Source organism: Eutrigla gurnardus, assembly GCF_963514095.1.
Source record: "Eutrigla gurnardus genome assembly, chromosome: 24".
Taxonomy (NCBI): Eukaryota; Metazoa; Chordata; class Actinopteri; order Perciformes; family Triglidae; genus Eutrigla; species Eutrigla gurnardus.
The window spans coordinates 11,770,876-11,793,148 of NC_139935.1; the positions used below are offsets into that span (position 1 = coordinate 11,770,876).

The 22,273-nt window shown below is 40.2% G+C and overlaps 1 protein-coding gene and 1 long non-coding RNA gene across 3 annotated transcripts in view; one reads left to right on the plus strand and one right to left on the minus strand.

The window, feature by feature from the left end:
- LOC311010064 (scavenger receptor cysteine-rich type 1 protein M130-like) overlaps window positions 1-22,273 on the minus strand; it is a gene marked incomplete at its 5' end in the record, with an annotated part of 423,347 nt that overhangs the window by 200,953 nt on the left and 200,121 nt on the right. The window lies entirely within an intron of this gene.
- LOC311009875 lies at window positions 2,340-9,754 on the plus strand. Of its 2 annotated transcripts, none has more exons than XR_014596701.1 (4): window positions 2,340-2,409; window positions 5,022-5,046; window positions 6,711-6,735; window positions 9,273-9,754. It is a non-coding gene; the product is annotated as an uncharacterized lncRNA (long non-coding RNA). The 2 variants fall into 2 exon arrangements; XR_014596702.1 differs by lacking the exon at window positions 2,340-2,409 and adding an exon at window positions 3,238-3,280.

The window sequence follows — 22,273 nt, forward strand, 5'->3', positions numbered from 1 at the left end:
TTCAACTATAAAAATGTTCAGCTTTTTCAGCTCTTTCCGGGACATCTTCAACATTTTTTCAGCCTTTCATACTTTTCATATTATTCAGCTTTTTCATATTTTTTTTTTCAATGCATTCCTATGGAGATCAGCCTAAAAACCTCTTTAACATCATCCTCTTTGAACTCCGACTAGTTTCACATACTTCCACCTACAGACTCCATTTAAACTTTAAACAATCTAGAAGACTTTGAACTATAAAACTCTTGCTCAGTTTTTTGATATCTTTTACAGTTTTTATATAATCACAGTTTATGTTTTATGGTTTTTTCAGACCTCATCAGAGTTTATAATGGGTGTGTATTGCGCCTGCTAGAGTGCGTGACATCATCGTTAGAGTGTGAGAGCTCCTCGTCATACTTCAGATTTTTTTCCTTTCCAAACTCCTCCCGGCCACAATTTTCACTCTACACACGTGATCTTTTCCAATTTTGTAGACAAACTTGTCCTGTCTCTCACAATGTGCTCAAAAACTCTGTGACAGTTACAGAATTTGAACTAGCAACCTCTAAGTGCGGCCAAGTCTCTTTTGCTTCTCATTCGATCTAATGCAAATCGAGAAGCAGATTTTCAAAGAAATGCTGAAAATCACACATTTCTAACTCGCCCTAGCGTCCACATTTCTGACACTAGGAAAAAATAAAAGTGATCAGTGTCTTCAGCAGAGTCTTGTGGCGCTAACGGTGCGAACATTTTGGCAATACGACTTTCGGTGTGAGCGTGAGAAGCTTTTGTTCGGACCCTCCGAAATGGAGGAATAGAGACAGGCTCTAGACAGTTACACAGGCGCGTAGATGGCTTTGATCTCTGTGGCTTTGATCTTTAGAAGTGACAGCAGGTGTGCTCTGATTGGCGGACAGGAGCGGCAGACAGGAGCAGTCAGTGGGATTTGTAGTTTTTTTTGTCAAACATCGTCTGCTCAAACATACTTTCACCTAGAAACTCCATTTAAACTGTAAAATGTATACACAAGTCTGTCTATCTCTCTCTGTCTCACTCTCTGTCTGTCTGACTACTACTACTACTACTTCTACTACTAGCCTACTACTGATACTACGTCCACTGCTCGTACTTGTACTAGTACTACTACTACTAGCCTACTACTGATACTATGTCCACTACTTGTAATAGTACTACTACTAATACTACTAGTACTAGCCTACTACTGATACTACCTCCACTACTTGTAGCAGTACTAGTACTACTACTACTACTACTACTTCTTCTACTAGCCTACTACTGATACTACTTCTAATACTTCTACTACTAGCCTACTACTGATACTTCCTCCACTACTTGTAGTAGTACTACTACTACTACTACTTCTTCTACTACTGATACTACGTCCACTACTTGAACTTGTACTAGTATTACTACTGATACTATGTCCACTACTTGTAATAGTACTACTAGTACTACTACTAGCCTACTACTGATACTACCTCTACTACTTGTAGTAGTACTAGTACTACTACTACGTCTACTACTGATACTACGTCCACTACTTGAACTTTTACTCGTACTACTACTCCTTTTGCTACTAGCCTACTACTGATACCATGTCCATTACTTGTACTTGTACTAGTACTAGTACTACTTCTAGTTTACTACTGATACTACCTCCACTACTTGTAGTAGTACTAGGACTACTACTACTAGTACTTCTACTTCTACTACTACTAATACTACTAATACTTGTACTAATATTACTAGTACTAGTAGTACTTCTACTTCTACTACTACTAATAATACTAATACTTGTACTAATATTACTAGTACTACTGCTAATACTACTGCTACTACTAATACTACTTTTACTAATAATACTAGTACTACTGCTACTACTACTACTACTGATACTACTCCTACTACTTCTATTAGTACCCTACTAATACTACAAACAAAAAGAACATTCAAATATTAAAATGTTCAGCTCTTTAAGGACATTTCAACGTGTCTTCAACATTTTTTTCTCTTTCATATTCTTTTCAAATATTCAGGTTTTTCATATTTGTTCAGCTATTTCGCTTATTTCATACATTTGCAGATATTAAGCTTTCTTAATATTATTTTCACATATTGAGCTTTTTTCCTTAACCTTCAAATCCTCTTTATCATGCTCCACTTTGAAATGTCACTGCTTTTACATACTTACTGACTCAGCAGTGACATAGTATTGACCAGCCAACAGTCAAAATTGCCGTAAATAGAAGCCATTCAACACATTCAAAGCAATGTCTATAAATAAAAGGTAAAGTCTGATTTTTTTTTTGACGCCAGACGCCAGAATTTCCGAGTTCCCCTGAACGCCTCAATCAAAGTTTGCTGCGCAACACAGGAGCTTCGCCATTTTGTGCTGAGTCTTGAATGGTGAGTCACTCTCAACCTCTCTCCCAACTAATGATACTAATGTTAATGTTTTAAGCAGTCAAAATTACAGTTATTAAGTTATAAACGTGGTTTCTAACTCATACAGCATGCTAACATGAATGTATAGGTAAAATATTTTCCCTACACAGCTGAGTAAAGCATATTGTTGGCTAGCTAATATTAGCAACGATGCTAATGCTAGCATAGCGGCCAATGCTAACTTTAGCCATGGTACCTGACAAAACAACTGGTTAGTGGTTTATTTTATTTTCGTTTTTCTTTTTAAAGATTTGTTTCCACTAATTCCACTAACTATCCTGACATGAATGTGAAAGAGGAACATGTAAAAAAATTAACCAGTAACAAGCTAACTGATAATTATGTTAATGTGTGTTTCTGGCTCAGTTTTAACCAGCAGTTTTAGCTGTTAGCAGCACTCAGCTAGGTAACTTAAGGCAACCATGGGTGTTTAATGTGATCCAGGGATCTCTTCTATCTATCTGTCTAACTAACCTTTACACTGGAGAGTTTAATTTTAATTTAATATATTGTTGAATGTGCATGTAAGGCCAGTCTACATAAAGCAGAGGTTTTACACACCAGTGTTTCCCCTACCATTGTACAGGCCTGGCCAAAAATAAGCCACCTATCAATTCATTCATAAATCAATAATCATTTACACTAAACTAGGAGCGCCTCCGCGCAGCACAGTAGATTTGCTCCGCAAGACGCGCCGCCGCAACAATCCTCGCTGCGCGCTCCCGCTACGTTCTTCTTCATGTTCTTCATCCTACTTTACGCGCTTGACGTTGTTCTGATGCCGCTCCGCCTCGTTAAACCACCACGATGTCGCTTTCTACTTTGAAAACACGTAAGTTGACACTGTATTTTGATAAGCTATTGCACTCTTCAGACTCGTGGTGTGAGCGGAACCGGACCGGTGCCGGTGTTGTGCCAGTGTAGGTATCCCCGAATTGTTTCCCCTGGCTGCGGGAGCGCGCGTTCATTCAGGCGGAGCAACAGCGTTATGATTTTATTCTTTTGTACGTCGTAACGTCGTGCTAGTACTGAACGACAAAACGAAGGTAATCATTTCCTCATGTGATTTGACATATAACACGCTGTAATTCAAGTCCTGGTATGGAATTTGTCGAACTAAATATACGTCAATATCCAAAATCAAGACCACTGTGATTGTTTTCTGGCTTCAATTACGTCTATTTAAGCTACTTCAATCGAAATGTACTATAGTAGACAGATGAAGTCTGACCATCAAATTATTTATTTTGTGTTCTTTAGATACTACTCTATAACCTCTGGGATTATGAGCAAGTTTCCTATTTTATACACAAAGTTATGGGGGGGAAACAGATTATTTCAGACATTTACCTGTCTGCCAGAATTTGTATCCCCCCCTCAAAATAGACAGAGGAAGTAGCTCCCGCAGCCAGGGGAAACAATTTCTGTCGGGGATACCTACACTGGCACAACACCGGAACCGGACCGGTGCATTTATAAGAAAAATGCCGCTGTGTGTCTCCGTTCAAAATCCGCTTTCCTCGCGCTGCCTGCTTGCACAGATCCGCTCGTGCGCACATTCGAGCTTTGTCGAGAAATATATGCAGAGACGGCGCTCCTTAAAAACAACATCAAGCCATGCATGTGTAGTATTAGGACGTGATGACGTATGTACAACCGGCTAACGGGCCAAAGCCCGTTTGGGCTGGAGCAGTGTGAATGCAAAGCAGTGGGACCCCCCTGGGGAAATCGTGCCAAGGCACGCTACTTAGGCAGCCTATGTTAATAAAATAAGGATTGTTTTTGATAAGCTGTGGAACTCTGAGTTAACCTATTTCTACCTGAATTTCTATGAACTATTAGGCTGTTGAGTAAACCTATAACTTATATTTTACTTGATAAAATAAGACAATATATGCACTCATATGTCATTATAGTGATTTACAGTATCTGTAGCTATTAATGTGATGCTCCTCATTTTCAAGCCATATTTTTCCGGCCCCTAATTTTGGATCATTTCCATCAACCGGCACCTTAATAAGTCACTCTCTCCTTGAATCCTTGAAAACCTTGAATACACTCTGGTTGAACAAAAATGTTGAATGCAAATATAATAATTGCAGAATTGCAGACTGCTTGCTGTGCCACCTGACTTAATCCAACTGCACCAATACACCATCCCACGCTTCTCGTCTGTTTAGGGTTTTTTCGGTGGGTACCACCGGGCCTGAAAAAAATTCTAGGGGAAACACTGCACACTAATGAGCCAACCTTTATGAGTGAGCTTGAATAAATAATGCTGGTATTAAATAACAGTAGTTATCTATCTATCTACTATACAGGCTATACTGTATGCAGGCTCGACTGTAGATATTTTGTCTTAATGTGTAAGCTGCATTCAAGCACATCATATTTATTTTATATTTATTATGTCGATATTGTGGTTGTGACTTAGAGCCAGACTATCTCTATTTTATGTTAGACGAGGTGGAACATGGCAACGTGGATAATTCACACTGGACCTGATGTCTATAGTTGACATGGAAAAGATGCATGCTCACTGAGTTTGTCACATTGTTTCTTCTCTTTAACAGAACATTCACAGATCTCTACACTTTGGTAAGTAAAGCAATATTCTAACTTTATTTTGTTTAGAAAAAACATTCATACATGATTGAAATCACGCTTTGCCTTTATTTAGTTTACTGTGACTATTGAATGCAGCATGCACTGAACAGATTATTGCAAATCTTAAAGGTCCTATAAAGAGAGAGTACTTTATTAATACTGGTGGGGAATATTATGGGAGCTTACAGGTGTGGTCTAAAATTTCTGTCACTGTGTAAACCAAAGCATAGATGGTAATGGTATTATATCACAGTATATAAAATTCCTATGTAATTGCTTCTGAAGGGGTAAAACACTGGTATGGCATCTTTTACTGGGAACTTCTAGGACATATAAATAGTACAGAGGTATTTCTTGAACATTTATAGTGTAAAACTGCAATAGATGATTTGTTAGCGCAGCCTACACGCATTGTGTGGTCAAGTTGTTGCTATTTTAGAGCTCTCACACACATTTAGGCTAATACGTACACATTCTTTTCTTGATTTGTACTCATTACAATGACAAGAAGCATGATTAGGCATGTATAGTTGACAGGGGTATTTTATATTATAATATTGCTAAATGTAAAACAATTACAATTTTTACCTGGGAGGCTTAAAGTGGACAATAACAAAAATACCGTCTGCAATTGCACTGTCAATGACCTCTCTGCACGATCAATTAATACTTTTCAATACTACTTTTCATAAAGATGTTTTTAATGTCATGTGCAAATAGCAAAATATTATGACTTCCCTTAATTTTAATAATAAATACCTATGTATAAATATCAGTGATGCAAAATCTGCAAGTTCTAGCTGTCACACACTACAAGTGTGAGTGAGCACAATTGCAATTACATTTATTGTTTATTTGTAAATGCTGAAATTGAATCATTAACTATCCTTCGAACATTAGTATTGAATCTGCAAACTGTTTTTATTTCAGTCAGTTGCTCTTTAGAAGTCTTCATAAAAATATCTGCACTTTCAACCAGCTGGCTACACCAGACATTTTGGCCAATTTCAAATCCCAAGCATAGGATAGAGATACAGACAACATGTACTGAAAGATGAAGTATTCAGGAGTAATTTCCACTACAGTTTTGTCTTTGTAAATAGTTTTTTCTGCATTGATAACAGCAAAAAGGCTGGTCACGCCTATTTCAAAGGGCATTTACAGGCTATAGGACAGGACTGGAGACTAAATGAAATTAGCTAGTAAGAGGTAAGATTTATCAATATGGTTCTCAACCCATGTTCTCACTTGGGTCAGTATTTTTATTTTTTTGTGTGTGAAAATCAGACTTGGTGGGCTTAACAGGGATGTTTATGCTAAATGTGTGAGGTGGACCTCAAATCCCAATTGTACTATAAAGTAATAGTGCAGTTATTAATCAGATTATTTCATTTTAAAGAGGGTGATAGTTGTATGAGTGGACGGGAGTGTCTATATCAGTCATAAGTCTGTTAGGGTGAAGAGTGAGGCTTCACCTCCTGACCCCCTGTCTTGACACGGACAAGATTGGTTGTACAGGCAGGAAGGACTTCCTGTAGATCCTTATTTTAGCTTTCTTGAAATAGTAGTGCGACTTGAAATGAGCTGTGAGATCATGAGGTAGCTTCTGAAACTGATAATCTTTCTCTCTCCCTCCTTCCTGTCTCTAATTGCAGACATCCCTGTTGGTGACTCTGAAGTGTAAGTTTACACACATGGATTTTGATTTTGCTATCACTAAACTGATATTTCTTTGATTTACATTTTAGAATGACCTCTTTCTGCCTCATGCCCAGGTCCACATGGAATGTGAGCCCTTACACAGATTTAAAAAAAAGAAAAAGAATATAATTTTCTAAGGAGAAACATTTAGGAGTAAATAAAAAACTTTGTGGTGCACAATGAAAATTAATAATAATAATAATAATAATAATAATAATTAAATTAAGTAATGTGGTTTTTGCTTAATAAAGGAACACGAGAAGACATTTACAAGCAAACTGATTTAATTCAAATAAATGTAATATGTACACAATGTTTCATAATTATTTCTGCTTCAAAATTGTTTCAAAATAATTATTTATTTGATAATATAATTATGTATACTTTAAAGTGTTCATTTGGGCTATTTTAGATTAGTCTTTTCACGAAAATGCTAATTAGTTTTAGTCATTTTTATTCTTCATAGTTTTAGTTGATGAAAACCAAAACATTTTAGTCCAGTAGGGCTGGGTATTGTTTAGAATCTTACGATTCGATTCGATTTCGATTCGTTGGGTCACGATTCGATTCAATATCGATTCGATTCGATATTGATTGAAATGCTTCGATATCGATTCAGTATCAAGTAGAAATACACAAGTAAGAGTACCAGATCATTTTTTCAAATAATTTATTTAGTTTCATACCTTATGAACAGCTGTGGTATAACTCATGGCATTATAAAACAGGACACTACTTAAACACTGAACTACAGTGCATGTAACGGGTTCACACCGGCCGTGGAAGCTATGGTAGTAGACAGTAGTGCAGATATACCGTTGAAATGCACATATTTGTTTATCTACTCTTAACATTTATTAAATGTATTTTCTCTTCCTGTTTCCCAGTGCGAGTTGAGATACACAACTATGATCGCATTTGTCAATCGCGGTATTTTATTTTGAAAAGTTTGCTCGCGGCACGCGCAAAAAATACAGCAGACGCCGAAACGATCGCTTCACGGCGCGGGACGGCCGTGCCTATTCGCGGCGCTCCGCGTCTGGTGTCAACTACACTATCGCTTAACAGGGGCGCCGAAAGGAAGCGGGCTCCACTACGCGTCTATTCGCGGCGCTTCCACGGCCGGTGTGTACGCTGTACTCACTCCGGTCGCCATATTGTAATGGTTTGGTCTAGTGCGGCCCCCGTCCGTACAGCGCGAATTACACGAGGATGTCGGTCACAGCGCCCCCACTGGCCAGGGGCCTGAATCGATTCAGAAGATTGCTGAATCGATATTGAATTGCGGGGAAAAGAATCGCAATGCATTGCTGAATCGATATTTTTACCCATCCCTATAGTCCAGTTTACCTGTTCAGCTGACTTTAGCAGTTCAGATAACAGACACTCCGCTGCCCTACTGTTATTACAGACACCTGAACTAACCACAGACACTTGCTACAGCGAGTGCTGCAGAATGAAACGCATGTATAAACCTGCTGATCAGATGAATTTACTTATTAACTGAAGGTACTGTTCCGGCCCACTCTAACACCTGGTTGAATGATGAACGATGCAGCTTTGCAGTAACTCCTGAGTCCTCCGAACACCTTCAGTAGTGATACGTGGGTCAGTCACACTCTCACCCACCACTTGAGTGTGTTTGAGAGAGAGAGAGAGACAAAGGGACAAGCCACAGAGAGGGAGAAAAGACGGAAGGTTTAAACTACATTTTTGTCTCGTCTTTTTTCGTCAAAGAATATGACCGTTTATTATCATCACAATTAATGTTAAATGACAGTGCTGCCATCTCATCATAGTGTCGTTAGTCAGGAAAAAATAGGTAGTTGATGAACATGTATCCTCTAGTTATCGTGACTTGCACTTGAGTGCATAAGGTTGAAGGTTGATTTAAACTTAAATTAATATAAAATCTTACAGTCTTGATAAAGAGCTCTTAAGACTACAAATTGAAACAAAAACTGTGGCAGCGTCATGGGAGCTACTGTGTGAACACACCTCAATTTGTTTGTTTTGCGTATGCTCCTAAATACATTTTATAGTTCTGCAGCTGCCATGTGGGTCTGATAATGTCTCACCCCAACACATGAATGACATAATACTAAAAGTAAAGTAAAGAGGCTATTTCATTACCCCCCTACTCCCTGTCTAACTGCAGACCATCAGTGTCAGCAACCCTGCGGTGACTCAACAGTAAGTTCACAGACATGAATGAAATGCTGAATTTCAGCACTGAGCTTCAAATTAGTGGATGTTGCCTATACACACTTACCAAAGTGGCAGTGATATACTGAGTCTTGTAAAACAGCCCACTGACTAGATGCATTTCATAACACCATTGTCTTTCACATAAATCTGGCAAAACCAGAAATGTAGTAATAATAGGGCTATTTGTTAGTGATTATGTTTTTAGACTGTTCATGTGAAGACACCTTTTTACTGATATTTTATCTTTGGGTAGAAGTTACTTCATTTGATTTCTTACATTGAAACTGTCTAATGTATTATTTTTACAGGTCCGGCTGTCCAGCCTCTCTCCTCTCCTCTCCCCTATCATATTGGCTTTCGATCTTTGTATATCTTCTATCCACTCTGACTTAAATATTGGCTCTTCATTCTATCCTGTCATATCTACCCCTCTGTCTAAATTGTGACATTCTACCTGTCTATCCCTCTAATCTGTCAAACATTGTGACTCTATCTCTTGTGATCTTGAACCAACATTGAAAAACCTTGATATTGAAACCTTGCCTTGAAACTTTGAATATTGAGAACTTGACTACTGAATACTCGGGTTGAAAAGTGCCTGGATCTGACTATTTTTGGAATCTTGAGAGTCTCTTTCTCTCGTGCTCATTCTTTCCTGTCACCTCTCCTCAATCCAAGAACCTGATCTACCTTTGAACAGAACTCTGAGAGATCTCTGCTCTCAATCTCTATCTATCTCTATACCCATCCTCTGAACCAAAGATCTTTGGATCTTTCCAATTTGTAATACATTATTTTTGAAAAATATAACTGTTTTTACAAATTGAACAACATACTGAAATACTGTATAATTACTTAATTAATAATTGAAGCTTAAGAGAATTTCTAAGCCTACAAAATTGGTTTGAACATAAAATTGAAAACAAGTTTATTCCAAAGACTGTTGAAAACAACAACAACATACTAATACATTTTGCATGAATTGAAAATTACAATTTTATCAGAAAACATTGGACTTGAAATACACTCTGATTAAAAATTGAAGCTTGTAAATTTGAAAAGTCATTTATACTAGACAAGTAGTGTAGTTGTTCCTGAACGGTGCTGCTGTTTCTGAGATCTGTTGGTTTGTATCCAAAGGTTTGTTTTGATTGTAATTATCTTCACACTTTGTTAACTTGAATAGTGTTAATAAGTGTAAAAGTAATACAACTACATACATTGTATTAATTATTATCCAGTTCAATGATATTATTATTTGTACACATTGTTTGAGTCTGTAAGTGTTGTTGTGTTGTTTAACCTGAAATAAACAGACAGACAGACGATCTGTGAGGAGGACCTGGCTGTTCCCTGTCTGCAGACTCAACCTTCTTCATCTACCAGAAGAACTCATCTGTCATCACACTCACACAACAACTGTAGTCCTCATATTCAATATAAACCTTGATATATAAATATATATTATTACTGAATATATATCAAACACTGAAAAGACATCTAGTCTAGCATTCAGTTATTCTCTGCTGGTAAGTTCAAACACTTGAGGATCAGGACAGATCATAGCTGATATTTATTGTTTGCATTTTGGAGCATTATAAGTGGAAAATATAAAAATTATATATTCTGTGATTTACACATTTAAATAGCATTGATATTAACAATATCATTTTTAGTGTTTTGGTCTTAAATTGTTTCTACACTAGTTCTTACACTAAATACTGTTGCCTTAGCATTAAATTGAGGAAAGTCTTCAAAGTTTAATTCACCAGTCTAGTGGATTACTACAAAAAAATTACAACGCTTTATTGAAACTTAGGTGGGTTGAAATCAGCAATAGCATTGTGATTAGTATAATATATCTTCTCTAGTGTCAGTGTTTTCACATTGAATATCATTTCCCCAGATTTGACAAGATATTTTAAAGAACTGAATTTACATATTAAATTCAATTTATTCTGTTTAGAAACCTGTAGGAACTGAAATCTACATATCAGCAGTCCTAAGACAACAATTTCTATAGAGAGGTTTTGTCTATCTTAGTCCATATTGATATAGAAATTTGATTAGTAATTTCATCTCTATTTTGAAGCCGATTTGATCAAAAATATTATATAGTTACATTGAATTGATTTACAGCTATAATTTCCTTATTTTCTATCACAAAGATAAATATAAAGCTACGATCACAATCTCATTGAATTTGAACATTAATACAGATCTCTTGATAGTGTTATATATTACATATATTTCCACAGGGTTTTTGGCCACAGTTAAGTCTGTTCCTTTGATTAATAGTTATAAACAGAATAGTTTTGAAACGTTAACTCTTTTCAGTGAGTTAATTTGTCATCCTAAGTGCTCTTGATTACTTTAAGCAGGCACAGGTTTTTCTTTATTCTGATCCTGTGACATTAACTGTTCATTCATATTGGGTTTAATATCTTGCTGTGTAGAAAATAAATAACAGAAAATATAGTGGTCTTGGAGCATTAAAACAATGCCAAAGAAAAATAAGAGGTCTCAAGCTGCACGCCTGCGCTGGCAGAGGTCAAATGAGTTTCCCTGTGAACCAACTAAAGAAGCAGAATGTGTTGGTCCTCAGAGCAGTGGAGAAGTAAACATGTCTGCAGCATCTCATGTTCAAAGTGTGAAACAGGCAGGTCAACACGATACAACATCTGTACCACAGGTATCCTATGCTAATGTTATCAAGAGAGGACGTCCCAGTAATGACTCATGTGTAGCAGAACCTTCTAATGTAAACCAGGAAAACCACAGAGGTCAAAGTGATGAGACAAGTGTACCAAAGGTATCTTATGCTGACATCGTAAAACCAGGACATCATAAAGATGAACCATGTGTTGCAGGACCTTCTCATGCAGACTGTGTGGACCTGGGACATCAGCCTTCTGTAAGACATGTGTGTGCATCACGCAGCCAGGCTTCCAGTAGATATGGCAGACACAGAAATAAGCAGTGTACCTGTAACTCACTGACCTTTCTTGCATTCCTTCATGAGAATGAAAACCTGACCAGAGCAGACCTGGACCTTGTTTTGGATAAGGGTAATGTGATGTACTCAGAGGTGAGGAAAAGGCTAAACCATGATGACATCTATCTGACTACAGATGAGCTCCCTGATGAAGTTCCTGCACGCAGGTGTATACATTATGTGGACATGACACAACTTTCCAGATACGGCACATTTGGAGACCCTTTACCTGGAGCTGTAGACAGTTATCTGGACCTTGAGGCAGGACTGAGCTGCTTGTTATCAGAAGTGCAGTATGGTTTACTGATGATGAGACTGTTGTGTATTGCAGTATTCAGAACCAGGTCAGGCAGGTTTGGATTTTTTGACCCCCACTCCAGAACAGCTAAAGGTTTGCCCCTCCCCCCGGGTTCACTCACTCCTGGTACTGCTGTCATGGTAACATTCACACGTCTCAGTGATATGATTGACAGGCTCATGACTTGTCACAGAATGTCAGGTGCACAGTCCTCCAGTAACTATGAGTTGAAGCCTGTGAAGTTTTACGATGTGAACACGGACATCCTTCAGAATATCCCAGACAGAGAGAGTCAACCTACAACTCATGCTACTGCTGTTTCAACTGCTCTGCTGGATGATGCTCCTCAAAACAAGAGTGCTGCAAAGATAAACACTGTTGTCACTGATATCATCGTACATGAGGTATCTACTGATATGGAAACTGAACCAGAACCATTGAGCCAGTTCAACTTGAATTATGTAAACACTGATGCCTCTGATAACATATTACAGGGAGTGTCCACTAACATTACTTCTGTATTATCTGTGAGACAAGATGTTCATGTCACATTTCCTGACACCCAAACTGTCACATCACATGATGCTCCTCACAGTGATTCAAACTTATCTGCTCCATTGACAAATACTGCAGCCAGTGATAATATCTCACATGACATCTCACATAAACTGAAAAAACTCAGTAAACAGGACCGAAGAAAATATAAGAGGAGGCTAATGCGCTCTGAAACAGTATCAGAGAGAAAGGAGAAACAAAAGAGGATAGAGAGGGAAAGGTATGCTTCAAATGAGACATTTAAAGCAAAGAAAAAATCTGACTCAAGCAGGAAATATTCTAATGAAGAATTCAGACAAAGAAAACAAGAGTTTGTTACTAATATCTATCGAAACAACTCTGAATTACGACAACAGAAAATAAATAATATAAGAGCCCGATACAGAGAGGATGCTGAATTCAGAGAGAAACAGAAACGATTCCTCAGCAATCGATACACGGAGAATGCTGAATTCAGAGAGAAACATAAACGATTCCTCAGCAGTCGATACAGGGAGAATGCTGAATTCAGAGAGAAACATAAACGATTCTTCAGCAGTCGATACAGGGAGAATGCTGAATTCAGAGAGAAACATAAACGATTCCTCAGCAATCGATACAGGGAGAATCCTGACTTCAGAAAGAAGCAAATACAATTTATTACCAATCAATATAAAAATAATTTTAACTTCAGAGAGAAACGAAAAAATTACATAACCAGTCGATACATAGAGAATGTGGCCTTCAGAAAGAGACAGCAATCTTATATCCGAACGAGATATAGAAACGACAAATCCTTCAGGGAAAGACACAGACAACTAATGAGAAAACGGATGCGAGACAGGTACGCGAACAATCTTGCGTTCAGGAGTATGCAGAACATGAGATGTGCCATGAAAATAAAAAATAAATACAGACAGATGAACAGACCAACATGTGAGACAGAGGATGACAACTCTTTGATCAAAGAGGCCATAAAGATTTTCAGATCACATATAAAGAACGGTCCCACTTATGTGTGCACTGTCTGCCATAAAGCTTCTTTTCAAAACCAAGTACGTCTTTGCAAAAGGTCAAATTATGCCAGAAATCCACACATGGTTGCTCGATGCCTGACTGGAAAGTATGTCCATGTTTGTGATGCTGACTGCAGAGATGAACAACAGTGTAAGATGCCTGATGAGAGAAGGAGAGAGTGGATCTGTCACACCTGTCATAATCACCTTAAAAATGGAAATATGCCAAGCCTCGCTGTTGCTAACAACTTACAGCTCGCTGATATTCCGTCTGAACTGTGTGATCTCAACATACTGGAGAGACATCTCATAGCCAAGTGCATAGCATTTGCCAAGATTATTCCTCTTCCCAAAGGCAGACAGAATCTAATACGTGGTAATGTCATATGTGTTCCCTCGGAGGTTCAGGAAACAGTGGAAGCCTTACCCAGACTGAGAAGTGAGTCTCAGGTCATGAGAGTGAAACTGAAGAGACGATTGTGTTACAGAGGTCATCAGCTGTTTCAGACTGTTACCTGGTCTAAACTAGTGCAGGCGCTGCATAAACTCAAACAGATCCACCCACAGTATCAAGACATTACTATCAGAGATGAGGCAGAGTTATGTGACCCAACACTTCCTGATGAGGACGATGACAATGATGAGAATGCAATAATGGAGGATGATGATTATGATGAAGCTGATTTAATGGAAATGGACAGGTGTGAGACTGATGCACTGTGTGAGGCAGAACATGAGCCTGAAAATGAACAGGATGACATGTTGTCCGGTGATGGTGAACAACCAAAGGAGCAGAGAGCTGATGATGAGCAGGAGGGTGACATGCCTAATGGTGGTTTTGCTCTGGAATCATGCCTTCAGCCATGTGATGTTGCAGAGGAAATACTATCTTTTAGTGAAGGAATCTACTCTGTTGCCCCCGCTGAAAGAAACAGTCCAGTCAGCTTTTTCAGAACACCTAAACTGGAGGCCATGGCTTTCCCTGTTCAGTTCCCTACCGGTCAAAACACACTGGATGAACAGAGACCTATTAAAGTGACACCCAGCGGTTATTTCAAAGCGAGGCTCTTCTGTAATGATGGACGTTTTGCAAGAGACACAAACTACTTGTTCTTTGCACAGTTTGTGACTGAAATACACTTGGCTACTTCTAGCATGACAATACAGTTACGTAAAGGAAAACCTTTGACCAGAGATGGACGAAAAATCACCTCAGGAATGTTACAAGATAAACGAGAGGTTGAGAGACTGGTGAGAAACAGAGATGCAGTCAGATTCATGCAGCCACTGAGAGGAACACCAGCCTATTGGGAGAAAACGACAAAAGATCTCTTTGCCATGATCAGACAGCTGGGAAAGCCCACTTTCTTCTGTACATTCTCTGCAGCTGAAATGCGTTGGCCTGAGGTGATTGAAGCAATAAAAAGGCAGCAAGGTGAAGATGTGGATTTTGAAAGTCTGGACTGGTCAGCAAAGTGTGAGATCCTGCGAAGCAATCCTGTGACAGCCATGCGCATGTTTGATAAGCGTGTTGAGGCGTTATTCAGAGATGTCATCTTGTCTCCTGCACAGCCCATCGGCAAAGTTGTTGACTACTTTTACAGAGTTGAGTTTCAGCACAGAGGAAGCCCACACATTCACTGCCTCGTTTGGATAGAAGGTGCACCTGTGTTTGATGAGGATGATGATAAGACGGTGTTGGATTTTGTTTCCAAATACATCACAGCTCAGCTGCCTGACCCACATAAACAACCTGAACTGTACAAACAAGTCACAGAACTGCAAATGCACAGCAAAAACCACTCAAAGACATGTTTCAAGACTCGCAGCTCTGGATGCAGATTTGGATTTCCCAAACCACCTGTCAGAGACACCATGATAACGAGACCTGATGAGGAATTTGATCCACTGCTCGTGGAACTAGCAAAAGAAAAGCTCAGACCACTGAACTTGTTGTTGAATGAACCTCAAACAGCCTCCCTGAGTTTAGAGCAGCTCCTGGCTCGATGCGACTTAACACACATTGAGTATGAACGATGCCTCGACCTCATGAACAAATCCAGTGCAGTGATACTGAAACGTGACCCAAAAGACTGCTGGGTAAATGGATATAATCCGTTTTTGCTTGATGCCTGGGATGCAAATATCGACATACAGTACATACTGAACGCACACGGATGCATTGTGTATCTCACAGAGTACATAACCAAGAAAGAAGGTGGAATGTCCGAGTACCTCAAAACAGTCATTGAGAACTCCAACAGAGACCACGTCAACGAATGTGATGAAATGAGGGAAATCATGCAGGCATACTCAAAAAAGCGAGAGGTCAGTGCTCAGGAGTGTGTGACCCGTGCATGTGGCATTAACATGAAAAAGTGTTCCCGTGGTGTCGTATTCATACCGACTGATGACAACGCATTGAAAATGAGTCGTCCCCTCTCGTTCCTGGAGAACACAACATCAGAATGTGCAGATGTGTGGATGACGTCTTTGACTGACAAATACAAAGCCAGACCTGAAACACCAGAGTATGAGGAGATGTGTTTGGCTAATTTTGCAGCGACTTGCAGGATTGTCTATGGCCAGCAGACAAAAGGGAAAGATGTGTTGCCCCTCCTGAATGAGATGGGATTTGTGCAAATGAGGAAAAAGGATAAGCCTGCTATCATCAGATATCACCGCACATCACAGGAAAAATATCCTGAGAAGTATTATGGCACATTACTGAAACTGTACATTCCTCACCGATCAGAGCAGGAACTGAAAAGACCGTACTTCCCCACATATGAGTCCTTCTACAACAGTGGCTGTGTCCAACTCTCAGGCTCCGACCATCCCGAATATGTCCAACACATTGTGAAACGAAACAGAGACAAATATGAGAAAAACAGTGAGCAGATTGAGAATGCTGTTGAAGAATATGAGCAGAACAGAGGTGTGATTGATGAATGGTGTAATCTGGCGCCAGAATCTGAAGTAGTGAGGTTGGAGTGTGTTGAAGAGCTGGAGTCAAGAGAGCCAGATCATGAAAATGAACAAGAGAATGTCCCAGAGTACATAAATCAGGCTAATGCTGTAACTGAAGCCAGAGCCATCAGAGAGTCCCCTGCATTAGACCCCACACTGTTACGACAGATGTATCAGAATCTGAACCAGAAACAAGCCTGTGTATTCTATGCAGTGAGAGACTGGTGTGTGAAACGAGTCTGTGGCCTTAATCCAGAGCAGTTCTTTTTTTACATCAATGGTGGTGCTGGAACAGGAAAGTCACATCTCATTAAATGCATCTACTCTGAGGCCTCTAAGATACTGTGCAAGCTGCCGAGACGTGCTGAGGAGGCTGACATATCAAACCCTACTGTCCTGCTGACTGCTTTCACTGGAACTGCTGCTTTTAACATCTCAGGAACAACTCTGCACTCTCTTCTCAAGCTGCCCAGAAGCCTAAAACCTCCATTTCAAGGACTTGGCAACAAACTGGATGAAGTCAGATCTGACCTGTTGAATGCTGAAATCCTCATCATTGATGAAGTGTCCATGGTGTCAAAGCCCCTGTTTGCCTATGTTGATGCTAGACTCAAACAGATCAAAGGCAGTCAGAGACCCTTTGGAGGAATGTCAGTCATAGCTGTAGGAGACTTTTATCAGCTTCCACCAGTGAGACAGTCCAAACCTCTGTGTGTGTATGACCCCTGTGAGATTGACCTTTGGCAGGAACACTTTCAGATGATCACTCTGACTGAGATTATGCGTCAGAAGGATGATGTTGCCTTTGCAGAGATGTTGAACAGGATCCGAGTGAAAGAAAAGTCAAATGTTTTGTCTGAATCAGACAGAGCTCTGCTGTCACAGGCCGTCACTGAACCAACACTTTGTCCAAATGATGTACTGCACATTTTTGCAACTAATAAACAAGTTGATTCACACAACTCAACAACATTAGCTCTGCTCCATTCTCATATCACCAACATTGATGCAGATGACTACAAGAAGGACCCACGAACTGGCAGAATGGCACGACAAGCCAAACCATATAAAGGAAACAGAAATGAGTTACCAGATACTCTAAATGTTGCTGAGGGTGCTCGTGTCATGCTCACCAGAAACATAGACGTGTCTCAAGGATTGGTGAATGGATCGTTCTCTACTCTGGTCAGGGTAATAACTTCTGAACAAAATGGTGTCACACATGTCACTATGCTTGGGCTCCAGATGGATGATGAAACAGCTGGAAGGGATTACCGTAATCGAGCACCAGGTGGACCAGACAATCTAGTGTACATCGAGAGAGCCGAGGAGAATCTGAAACAGAAAGGAGTGGTACGCAGACAGTTTCCTATTAAACTGGCCTTTGCTTGTACAATTCACAAGGTCCAAGGTATGACAAGGACATCAGCTGTGGTCTCACTGAAACACATTTTTGAACCTGGCATGGCTTATGTAGCTGTCAGCAGAGTGACCTCTCTCAGTGGACTGCACATTCTGGATATGGATGAGAGTAAAATATACGCCAACCCACAAATCACTGGAGCCCTGCAAACTATGAGACAAGTCAACTTGGACGACATGATGCCTCTTCTTCAGATCAAACATACATTGAGCGGACCTGACACAATGACCATTATTCACCACAATACAGAGGGACTCCCAGCTCATGTCAATGACATCAAGAGCCATCATGAACTGTGTCTTGCAGATGTTTTGTGTCTCACAGAAACTCACCTACAAGGCTCCTTTGTGGCAGACAGTCTCCATTTAGAGGGTTACACCATGTTCAAACGCAACAGACACGTGTCCAGTGTTTCCCCTAGAATTTTTTTCAGGCCCGGTGGTACCCACCGAAAAAACCCTAAACAGACGAGACGCGTGGGATGGTGTATTGGTGCAGTTGGATTAAGTCAGGTGGCACAGCAAGCAGTCTGCAATTCTGCAATTATTATATTTGCATTCAACATTTTTGTTCAACCAGAGTGTATTCAAGATCACAAGGAGAGAGTGACTTATTAAGGTGCCAGTTGATGGAAATGATCAGGGTCCAGAAAAATATGGCTGGAAAATGATGAGCATCACATTAATAGCTACAGATACTGTAAAACACTACAACGACATATGAGTGCATATATTGTCTTATTTTATCAAGTAAAATATAAGTTAGAGGTTTACTCAACAGCAGTTAACTCAAAGTTCCACATCTTATCAAAAACAATCCTCCCCCCCGGGGAGGGGGGGCAAACGGGCTTTGGCCGGTTGTACATACGTCATCACGTCCTAATACTACACACACATGGCGTGATGTTGTTTTTAAGGAGCGCCGTCTCTGCTTATATTTCTCGACAACACTCGACCTGCATCAGCGCATGTGCGCACGAGCGGATCTGTGCGAGCAGGCAGCGCGAGCGCAGCGGGTTTTGGACGGAGACACAGCGGCATTTTTATTATGTAAAAATAAATAATAATGTAATGTAATAAAATAAATATTATGGACCCTATGGACCGGTTCCGCTCACACCACGAGTCTGAAGAGTGCAACAGCTTATCAAAATACAGTGTCAACGTTCCGTGTTTTCAAAGTAGAAAGCGACATCGTGGTGGTTTAACGAGGCGGACGGTCATCAGAACAACATCAAGAACGTACACGAAGAAAAAAGTAGCGGGAGCGCGCGGCGAGGATTGTTGCGGCCGCGCGTCTTGCGGAGGAAGTCTGCTGTGCTGCGCGGAGGCGCTCCTAATGTAAATGATTATTGATTTATGAATGAATTGATAGGTGGCTTATTTTTGGTATATTGATTTTTTTTTTTGGCCTGGCGGCAGGTCTCCTTGGCCTGGCGGGCCGCCAGGCCTGTACAATGGTAGGGGAAACACTGCGTGTCCTACACAAATGTACCACAGATGGCCAACAGAAGAGGTGGTGGAGTTGCTGTTTATGTGAAAAACCACATTCAAGTGCATGAAAAACAGTATGTACATAATGTAACTGACCTTGAGTTCGTAGCTCTGAAAGTTGAAGCCCCAGTGAGTGCGCTGATTGCAGCTGTGTACAGACCTCCAGACTACAGTGTCACATCTTTCCTGTCAAACCTGGGAAGCCTGTTGGACTCACTTGAGATCATGGACTGTAACAACATAATTGTGTGTGGTGACTTCAACGAGAATCTCCTATCCAACGCCAGTAAGCCGATCCTTGAGCTGTTTCAGTCCCATGGATTTACACAACTGATCAATGGTGCAACCACAGAGAAGAACACACTGCTCGACCTCATTCTCATCTCTCAACCACAGCGTTGTCTCCAATCTGGCGTGATGAAAAGTTATTACAGTTATCACAATCCTGTCTACTGTGTCATGTCCTCTAACAGCCCATAATATGTCAGGTGAGTTTTAAAGATCAAGAAAAAGTCAAAGAATTTGTGATGGAACTTTAACATAGTGAAGTAAGTGAGTGATAAATGTATTAATAACACAGCTTAGTTTCAAAGAGTAAATGATTGAAATGTGCAATGATAAAATCAAAAAGAGTATATTGTGATGCTATGTTTACTCAGAACAATGTAGAAAATATGACTTACAGAGATTTAAATGACAAATACAATGGTCCATAATGAGGAGTATCCTCTGAGCAGCCAGGCTTCAACACCTTGCCAGGCTGCCTCAGTCTCTCTGAGGCTGGGAGGGAGGGAGGGCGGACCAGAGGATCTCCTCAACACTTGGTATGACTTCTGTAACGAGCCTATGAGAAACTGACATGCAAGGCCTCTTTGTTGCTGCAGGACCCAATTTCTCTCCACCACAGGTCTGAAAACTGTCAGGTAGAACAAAAATCCACTGAGCATCATGTGATTGTTTTTTAGATAACCATATTGTTGTTGGTCCGGTTTATCTAAGTGTCTATGTAAAGGAAACCTAAGTATGCTGTTCATTGTAAGTAAAATAACATTTTGTTTGGTAATCATAAGTTTTGAGAATATTGGATAATACATCATTTCTTTTCAGATAACTCAGATATTCAGATATGTTGTTATGAGCTATATTGCCAATGCATTTTGACCTGTGCATTCATCTGGGTGGGGGGGGGGGGGGGGGGGGGGGGGGGGGGGTCGGGTCAGGGATGATGAATGCACAGGTCAAAACTGTTTCAGCAGCTGTATACAGCATTGTATACAGCTGCTAACATTTAGTGTAGAAATCAGAAAGTAGGTGTTCTTAATGAAACACCTGCTCTCTGGTTTAGTGATCCCTACCAGCTGAAACTCCACATTATCATCCCACCCAGTTTCTTGTTAGAGACTATAACTCGTGTAAGTTTACTTTCCCCTGGACGAGAGACACAGTTCTCCTGTCTCCTCTATGACAACACCAGCTTCAGCCTCACACCCTTCAGCACTGTGAGGACCAGCTCACATCCACCAAGACATGCAGCCACAAGACAGATGCTGCAGCAGCATCTTAACTCTGTCCACTGTCAGCGGACCATCACTGCAAGAGACACCTTCTACTTCCTGCCAATCCCAGTCATTCTTTAAAGCAGAGGATGAGATAACACCTGCCGTCTTTGCCTCACCATCACTCTGGCTCTGAGATACTGGATCATCAACCAGGACATCATGCTGCCACAGACCAGATGCTGCAGCAGCATCAACAGTGGACCGTCACTGCTGGAGCACAGACCTGTGTTCCACCTGCCAGTGCTGAGGTTTCTTCACAACAGACTATAAGGTATTGTTTTCTTGTTGTTGTATATCTGATATTCTCTTTCAATAGTGTACATTCATGTATTTACTTTGTATTAATGCAACAGTTTGGATAACATTGTTGAGTATAATGTTGTCATTCTCATTCCTCCTCTGTGATCCCTCCACTTCACAGTTAGAGTGGAGACACTCAGGACTGCACAGAGAGCTCAACATGTGAAAGAAGCTGAACATCATGAAGCCTTCATAAACCTCTCTGAGTGAAATGGCAGCAGTGTTCAAGGTATTTGATTAATGTCTGTTTTGTAACTTCTGAACATGTTTTGTTTCACAGTCTTCAGTTTATGACAATAACTTTATGTTTTCGGTTATCAGGACCTGCACCATCCTCCTATCTCCACGTCACCACATGTGCATCCATTGCTGTGCACAGTTGACTTCAGTAGAGCCTAACTACTGTTGATCCTTGGAAAGTGATCAGGTGTGCTGCTGTAGGGAAGATCAGATCAGTCATCACTGTCATCACACTTCCTGCTGGGTGCAGCATCAGGCTAAACAACTAAAGGTAAAAATGTTTTACTCCTTTAGAACAGGATCCCTCTTTGACTAAACAACAAGCAAACATATTGTTTTCATTACTGTTTGTGTGTGCTGTTTGCATTAACAACTAAAGGAATGGGAGGAATAAAGTTTCTGTCTGCTCTTCCCTTTAAGGCCTTTCCTCCTCCATGTCTACCGTGATGCTGTCCTCACACAAACACTGTCCAGATACCTG